General features: G+C 39.8%; 1 non-coding gene across 1 annotated transcript; it reads right to left on the reverse strand.

Moving 5' to 3' along the window:
• Positions 1–6,042: 6,042 nt before the first annotated feature.
• Positions 6,043–6,146, reverse strand: LOC130949876 (small nucleolar RNA R71). Its single transcript, XR_009073479.1, has one exon. It is a non-coding gene; the product is annotated as a small nucleolar RNA R71 (small nucleolar RNA).
• Between the last annotated feature and the right edge of the window lie 711 nt (positions 6,147–6,857).

Here is a 6,857-nt window from a genome sequence, read left to right on the forward strand (position 1 = left end):
ACATAAGAACAAGGTCTAGGCATGGCCGTGAGGCCAGCCTCCCAATGATCTAAGATAGCATAAGACTAAAGATAGCTACCAAGATATCTAAATACAATAGCAAAAGGTCCTATTTATAGGGAACTAGTAGCTTAAGGTTTACAAATATGAGTAAATGACATAAAAATCCACTTCCGGGCCCACTTGGTGTGTGTTTGGGCTGAGAATTGAAGCATTTTCGTGTAGAGACTCTTCTTGGAGTTAAACGCCAGCTTTTGTGCCAGTTTGGGCGTTTAACTCCCACTTTGGTGCCAGTTCCGGCGTTTAACGCTGGGAATTCTGAGGGTGACTTTGAACGCCGGTTTGGGCCATCAAATCTTGGGCAAAGTATGGACTATCATATATTGCTGGAAAGCCCAGGATGTCTAATTTCCAACGCCGTTGAGAGCGCGCCAATTGAGCTTCTGTAGCTCCAGAAAATCCACTTCGAGTGCAGGGAGGTTAGAATCCAACAGTATCTGCAGTCCTTTTCAGTCTCTGAATCAGATTTTTGCTCAGGTCCCTCAATTTCAGCCAGAAAATACCTGAAATCACAGAAAAACACACAAACTCATAGTAAAGTCCAGAAAAGTGAATTTTAATTAAAAACTAAAAAAAATATACTAAAAACTAACTAAATCCTACTAGAAACATACTAAAAACAATGCCAAAAAGCGTATAAATTATCCGCTCATCACAACACCAAACTTAAATTGTTGCTTGTCCTCAAGCAACTGAAAATCAAATAAGATAAAAAGAAGAGAATATACAATGAATTCCAAAAACATCTATGAAGATCAGTATTAATTAGATGAGCGGGGCTTTTAGCTTTTTGCCTTTGAACAGTTTTGGCATCTCACTCTATCCTTTGAAATTCAGAATGATTGGCTTCTTTAGGACTCAGAATCCAGATAGTGTTATTGATTCTCCTAGTTAAGTATGATGATTCTTGAACACAGCTACTTTATGAGTCTTAGCCGTGGCCCAAAGCACTCTGTCTTCCAGTATTACCACCGGATACATACATGCCACAGACACATAATTGGGTGAACCTTTTCAGATTGTGACTCAGCTTTGCTAGAGTCCCCAATTAGAGGTGTCCAGGGTTCTTAAGCACACTCTTTTTGCCTTGGATCACAACTTTATTTCTTTCTTTTTCTTTCTTTTTCTCTTTCTCCTTTTCTCTTTCTCTCTTTTTTTTCGTTTCTCTTTTTTTTTTGTATTCACTGCTTTTTCTTGCTTCAAGAATCATTTTTATGATTTTTCAGATCCTCAGTAACATGTCTCCTTTTTCATCATTCTTTCAAGAGCCAACAATTTTAACATTCATGAACCACAAATTCAAAAGACATATGCACTGTTCAAGCATACATTCAGAAAACAAAAGTGTTGCCACCACATCAAAATAATTAATCTGTTATAAAATCTGAAATTCATGCAATTCTTCTCTTTTTTCAATTAAGAACATTTTTTATTTAAGAGATGTGATGGATTCATAGGACATTCATAACTTTAAGGCATAGACACTAAGACACTAATGATCATAAGACACAAACATAGATAAACATAAGCATAAAATTTTCGAAAAACAAAAAAATAAAGAACAAGGAGATTAAAGAACGGGTCCACCTTAGTGATGGAGGCTTGTTCTTCCTTTTGAAGGTCTTATGGAGTGCTTGAGCTCCTCAATTTCTCTTCCTTGCCTTTGTTGCTCCTCTCTCATGATTCTTTGATCTTCTCTAATTTCATGGAGGAGGATGGAATGTTCTTGGTGCTCCACCCTTAGTTGTCCCATGTTGGAACTCAATTCTCCTAGGGAGGTGTTGATTTGCTCCCAATAGTTTTGTGGAGGAAAGTGCATCCCTTGAGGCATCTCAGGGATTTCATGATGAGTGGGGTCTCTTGTTTGCTCCATCCTTTTCTTAGTGATGGGCTTGTCCTCATCAATGAGGATGTCTTCTTTTATGTCCACTCCAACTGAATAACAGAGGTGACAAATGAGATGAGGAAAGGCTAACCTTGCCAAGGTAGAGGACTTGTCCGCCACCTTATAAAGTTCTTGGGCTATAACCTCATGAACTTCCACTTCCTCTCCAATCATGATACTATGAATCATGATGGCCCGGTCTATAGTAACTTCGGACCGGTTGCTAGTGGGAATGATTGAGCGTTGGATAAACTCCAACCATCCTCTAGCCACGGGCTTGAGGTCATGCCTTCTCAATTGAACCGGCTTTCCTCTTGAATCTCTCTTCCATTGGGCGCCCTCTTCACAAATGTCAGTGAGGACTTGGTCCAACCTTTGATCAAAGTTGACCCTTCTAGTGTAAGGGTGTTCATCTCCTTGCATCATGGGCAAGTTAAATGCCCACCTTACATTTTTCCAGACTAAAGTCTAAGTATTTCCCCCGAACCATTGTAAGCCAATTCTTTGGGTCCGAGTTCACACTTTGATCATGGTTCTTGGTGATCCATGCATTAGCATAGAACTCTTGAACCATTAAGATTCCGACTTGTTGAATGGGGTTGGTAAGAACTTCCCAACCTCTTCTTCGGATCTCATGTCGGATCTCCGGATATTCACTGTTTTTGAGTTTGAAAGGGACCTCGGGGATCACCCTCTTCAAGGCCACAACTTCATAGAAGTGGTCTTGATGCACCCTTGAGATGAATCTCTCCATCTCTCATGACTCGGAGGTGGAAGCTTTTGCCTTCCCTTTCCTCTTTCTAGAGGTTTCTCCGGCCTTGGATTCTCTTGAATGCAGTCATCAATTCTAGCTTATACCACGAAGATTCCGGTTAAGAAAATCCAAGAGATATCTACCCAATCAAAGGTAGAACGGAGGTGATTGACGGTCACACGTTCATAGGTGAGAATGATGATGAGTGTCACGGATCATTGATGCCAAGGCATCTTAGGCTAGTTTCACTAGCATTTTTCTGTTAGTTTTAGTTGTTTTATGCATTTTCTTGAGCTTAAAGTAACCAAGAATGGTTAATTGAACAACAAAGCAATGAAGCATCCAAACAGTATGATTTTGATGCAAATCCCATGAGTTTTTAGTCATATTACTTGAATGCTATGAATGGATGATTTCTCATGAAATTTTGCAAGACTTTGATGCAATTGTTTGGATGATTTCAGGGAAGAAGAGGCTAGGCAAGGAAGCAACAAAATCAATAAAAGAAGCTTGAAATATCAAATGTGGAGTTTAAGCTCCAGTTTAAGCCTAAACTGGAGCCTAAACGCCAGAATCATGAGAAAGGAGGAAATGCTGTAACTGGCGTTTAACCTCCAGTTTAACCTTAAACTGGAAGTTAAATGCCAGAATGAGAAAGGCACTAAGAAGCATTTCCACGTTTAACCTCCAGTTTAACCTTAAACTGGAGGTTAAACGCCAGAATGAGAATAGAACCAAAGGAGCATTTCCACGTTTAACCTCCAGTTTAACCTCAAACTGGAGGTTAAACGTGTTCGACACTTTTTCTCACCAAGGAGCAATTCCACGTTTAACCTCCAGTTTAACCTTAAACTGGAGGTGAAACGCCAGAAGCATTATGCACCAGGAAGCCATTTCCACGTTTAAGCTCCAGTTTAAGGTTAAACTGGAGCTTAAACGTGTTCGACATTCACACTCCTGGGCCACTTTCTTCATTCTCACGTTTAACCTCCAGTTTAACCTTAAACTGGAGGTTAAACGTGTTCGACCCATTCACACGTGTTCGACCACAAATTGCCTCCAGGGTTGCTTTCTTCAATTCTAAGTTTAAGCTTTAGTTTAACCTTAAACTAAGGCTTAAACGTGTTCGACCATACCACAACCCATAGTTGCTTTCTTCCATTTCCACGTTTAAGTTTCAGTTTAACCTTAAACTGAAACTTAAACTTCAACTTAAAAGCCACTTTTTGAAAGGGTTTCTGGGCCAAATATCTTGAAGTTTAAGTTAGCTTTTGAGCACAAAGTTCAACTTAAACGTATTATGGTATGAAACCCAATTGAATATCATGGTTTATGGGATTGGGCCTGAAGAATTGATGAGTCTGGAATTTCAAATTGTTGAGTCTTGTGTCATTACTTGTTTATCACTAAGTTTGCTCAATGAATGTTACAGAATGGGATCACAGCCTCATCAGGATTATGGACCATAAACCCAAAGCAAAAGGAAATCAAGGAAAAGCCTCAAAGCCCAAGAAACGCAACAGAAGCTCAATTTAGAAAGTGTATAAATAGGATAGAATTTAAGTTAGTTGACACTTTTTGACACTGGGGAACTTTTGATCATTTTGCTATTTTTCATACTTTGTAATTGAATTCAGAGCTATGACTCACTAAACCCCTTTCATTGGGTTAGGGAGCTCTATTGTAATTCAATGAATCAATAATAGTTTTATCTTCTTCTTCAATCTTTTCTCTTGAATTTTGTTAGAAAGCTTCTCGATCTAACTCCATTGGGTAGTTGTCTTGGGAAAGAAACTACCCATAATTGGAATCCTTCGGAACCTTGGGAAAGGAATGGAGGATTCATGCTAGAGAAGCTTTCTCACAGTGAATTGAATTGGGGTTTGGATGGATATTGTGACATGTAATCCTACCAAATTGTGGTTCATGAAACTGTGTGGTATAATCAGTGATCGAGCATCATCTCTTCTTATTAACATTTAAACCAAGGGATTGGGAATTTGTTTGTTTTTAGAGAGAATTGGTGAGCCAAGGGATTGGGATCCAATCATATAAGATTGCCAAGCAAAATTCAATGAATGCATTGGTTGAGGAAGAGATGAAAATGTTTTGATTCGGAGATTTCAATATCTCCTGACCCCAATGAACTCCCCATCTCTGATCTATCCTTTTCTATTTACATTCTGCAATTTCAATTCATGCAATCACCCCAATTCCCTTTTAATTTCAGCAATTTAGCTTCTCGCTCTTTAATTCATGCAATTTTACATTCCGCAATTCTCATCTAAATCTTGATTCCGCTCAACTAGAACATACTTCTAATCCGAATTGCTCACTCAACCAATCCTTGTGGGATTCGACCTCACTCTATTGTGAGTTTTTACTTGACGATAACCGGTGCACTTGCCAGAAGGAATTTTGCCGTTCGTGCAATTTCCTAAAATCGTAGCATAACAAGTTTATGCACAGCATCAAGTTTATGGCGCCGTTGCCGGGGATTGGTTTTCGATTGACAATTCTCCAATTGGAAGTTAACTAGATTGAGCATTTTTCTTGTTTTGTTAATTTAGTTCAAATTACTTGTTGAATTTTTAATTTCTGCACTCTGTTATTTGCTTTTTCTTTCTTATGCCTTTCATTTCAAGCAACTAACTCACTAACCCACTAACTATTTGAATTAATTCCTCAACTGCTCTAACCATACTCTTCCATTAACCAAGAGTATTCCACTTGTTTGTTGCTTGTGGTGTGTTCTTGTATGACAGGTAGGAGAGGAGAGACATCAACTCCTCCATATACCGAACCAGAGAGGACCCTTCATAGACTTAGAAGGGAAGCAAGAGGGAAGAGAGTACTGAGAGAAGAAGAATCTGAAGGAGAATCTGAGGACAACTTTGAGAAAGCTCAAGATCTCAACATGGATAGAGAATTTCACAACCATGAGAGGGCTGATGGAAACAATGCCATTCCTGAGAGGAGGGTTCTTGGTTCATATATAAACCCAACCTCTGGGAATTGTGGTAGCAGCATTCAGAAACCACCCATTCAGGCCAACAATTTTGAACTCAAACCACAGCTAATATCATTGGTGGAGGACCATTGTTCATTTGGTGGGAGTGCTAATGAAGACCCAAACCAACATCTCACAAAATTCCTGAGAATTTGTGACACTGTGAAGTCCAATGGAGTCCAGGAAGATGCCTATAAACTGCTCTTGTTTCCATTTTCACTTAGGGACAAGGCAGCTAAGTGGCTGGAATCATTTCCAAGGGACAGCCTAACAACCTGGGATGAGGTGGAGAGCAAGTTTCTGGCACATTTCTACCCCCCACAAAAGGTCAATAGGCTTCGATCTGAGGTTCAGACTTTTAGACAACAAGATGGTGAGACGCTCTACGAGGCATGGGAGAGGTTCAAAGAGTTGACAAGGAAATGCCCACCAAACATGTTCCCTGACTGGGTGCAATTGCATATTTTCTATGATGGACTTTCTTATGAATCAAGGAAGGCTGTAGACCATTCATCAGGAGGTTCATTGAACAGGAAAAAGACTGTGGAAGAAGCCATTGAAGTGATTGAGACAGTGGCTGAGAATGAATACTACTATGCTTCAGAGAGACACAACACTAAGGGAGTCATGGAGCTGAACCATGTTGATACAATTCTAGCCCAAAACAAGGTGTTTGCCAAGCAACTAGCAGAACTCACTCGGAAATTAGACACAAAGCAAGTGGCTGCAATACACACACAAGATCAAGAGGAAGTAAGCATTGAAGGAGGTGATTGGGAAGAGGCCAACTATGTGGGAAACCAACAAAAGCAATCATATGATCCACATTCCAACACTTACAACCCAGGATGGAAAAACCACCCAAACTTTGGGTGGGGAAACCAGCAAACCCAACCACAAAACCACAAAACTTACAACCACAACCAACATAACAATTCCACATACCAAAACTCCAACCAAAGATCATACCAAGCCACACAAAACACTTACTCCCAACCACCATATCATGGCCAAAATAATCAACCTGCCCAACCTAATCCGAGCCAACAATTTCAAGATCAATTAAACAGGATAGAAGGAATGCTTGCAACCATGAGTCAAGACATAACCGAATTGAAAAGCTTTAGGGAAGATGTGAGATCGACCTT

The sequence above is a fragment of the Arachis stenosperma genome, chromosome 1 (assembly GCF_014773155.1).
Source record: "Arachis stenosperma cultivar V10309 chromosome 1, arast.V10309.gnm1.PFL2, whole genome shotgun sequence".
Lineage (NCBI taxonomy): Eukaryota > Viridiplantae > Streptophyta > Magnoliopsida > Fabales > Fabaceae > Arachis > Arachis stenosperma.